Below are 2304 nucleotides of genomic sequence, written 5' to 3'. Positions count from 1 at the left end.
GCTCATACACTGGTACCGATACAATGATACCAACCACTGATGCTCAGATATCGATATTACCGCTCATACACTGGTACTGATACATTGATACCAGCCTATGATGCGCAGATATCAAACACCGATATTACCGCTCATACACTGGTACCGATACATTGATATCAACCTATAATGCAGATATCAAACACAGATATTACCGCTCATACACTGGTACCGATACATTGATACCAACCACTGATGCTCAGATATCGATATTACCGCTCATACACTGGTGCTTATACATTGATACCAGCCTATGATGTCCAGATATCAAACACCGATATTACCGCTCATACACTGGTACCGATACATTGATACCAACCTATGATGCGCAGATATCAAACACCGATATTACCGCTCATACACACTGATACCGATACATTGATATCAGCCTATGATGCGCAGATATCAAACACCGATATTACCGCTCATACACACTGATACCGATACATTGATACCAGCCTATGATGCGCAGATATCAAACACCGATATTACCGCTCATACACACTGATACCGATACATTGATATCAGCCTATGATGCGCAGATATCAAACACCGATATTACCGCTCATACACTGGTACCGATACATTGATACCAGCCTATGATGCGCAGATATCAAACACTGATATTACCGCTCATACACTGATACCGATACATTGATATCAACTTATAATGCAGATATCAACAAAGATATTACCGCTCATACACTGGTACCGATACATTGATACCAACCACTGATGCTCAGATATCGATATTATCGCTCATACACTGGTACTGATACATTGATACCAGCCTATGATGCGCAGATATCAAACACCGATATTACCGCTCATACACTGGTACCGATTCATTGATATCAACCTATAATGCAGATATCAAACACCAATATTACTGCTCATACACTGATACGATACATTGATACCAACCACTGATGCGCAGATATCGATATTACCACTCATACACTGGTACCGATACATAGATACCAGCCTATGATGCGCAGATATCAAACACCGATATTACCGCTCATACACTGATACCGATACATTGATACCAACCTATAATGCAGATATCAAACACAGATATTACCGCTCATACACTGGTACCGATACATTGATACCAACCACTGATGCTCAGATATCAATATTACCGCTCATACACTGGTACTGATACATTGATACCAGCCTATGATGTGCAGATATCAAACACCGATATTACCGCTCATACACTGGTACTGATATATTGATATCAACCTATAATGCAGATATCAAACACAGATATTACAGCTCATACACTGGTACCGATACATTGATACCAACCACTGATGCTCAGATATCGATATTACCGCTCATACACTGGTACTGATACATTGATACCAGCCTATGATGTGCAGATATAAAAAAAAACGATATTACCGCTCATACACTGGTACCGATACATTGATATCAACCTATAATGCAGATATCAAACACAGATATTACCGCTCATACACTGGTACCGATACAATGATACCAACCACTGATGCTCAGATATCGATATTATCGCTCATACACTGGTACTGATACATTGATACCAGCCTATGATGCGCAGATATCAAACACCGATATTACCGCTCATACACTGGTACCGATTCATTGATATCAACCTATAATGCAGATATCAAACACCAATATTACTGCTCATACACTGATACGATACATTGATACCAACCACTGATGCGCAGATATCGATATTACCACGCATACACTGGTACCGATACATTGATACCAGCCTATGATGCGCAGATATCAAACACCGATATTACCGCTCATACACTGATACCGATACATTGATACCAACCTATAATGCAGATATCAAACACAGATATTACCGCTCATACACTGGTACCGATACAATGATACCAACAACTGATGCTCAGATATCGATATTACCGCTCATACACTGGTACTGATACATTGATACCAGCCTATGATGCGCAGATATCAAACACCGATATTACCGCTCATACACGGGTACCGATACATTGATATCAACCTATAATGCAGATATCAAACACCAAAATTACCGCTCATACACTGATACGATACATTGATACCAACCACTGATGCGCAGATATCGATATTACCGCTCATACACTGATACCGATACATTGATACCAACCACTTATGCTCAGATATCGATATTACCGCTCATACACTGATACGGATACATTGATACCACTGATGCTCAGATATTGATATTACCGCTCATACACTGACACCAAACAGTGA

This window comes from Nerophis lumbriciformis, linkage group LG37 (assembly GCF_033978685.3).
Source record: "Nerophis lumbriciformis linkage group LG37, RoL_Nlum_v2.1, whole genome shotgun sequence".
Classification (NCBI taxonomy): domain Eukaryota; kingdom Metazoa; phylum Chordata; class Actinopteri; order Syngnathiformes; family Syngnathidae; genus Nerophis; species Nerophis lumbriciformis.
Note: the sequence above shows the minus strand (reverse complement) of the source record.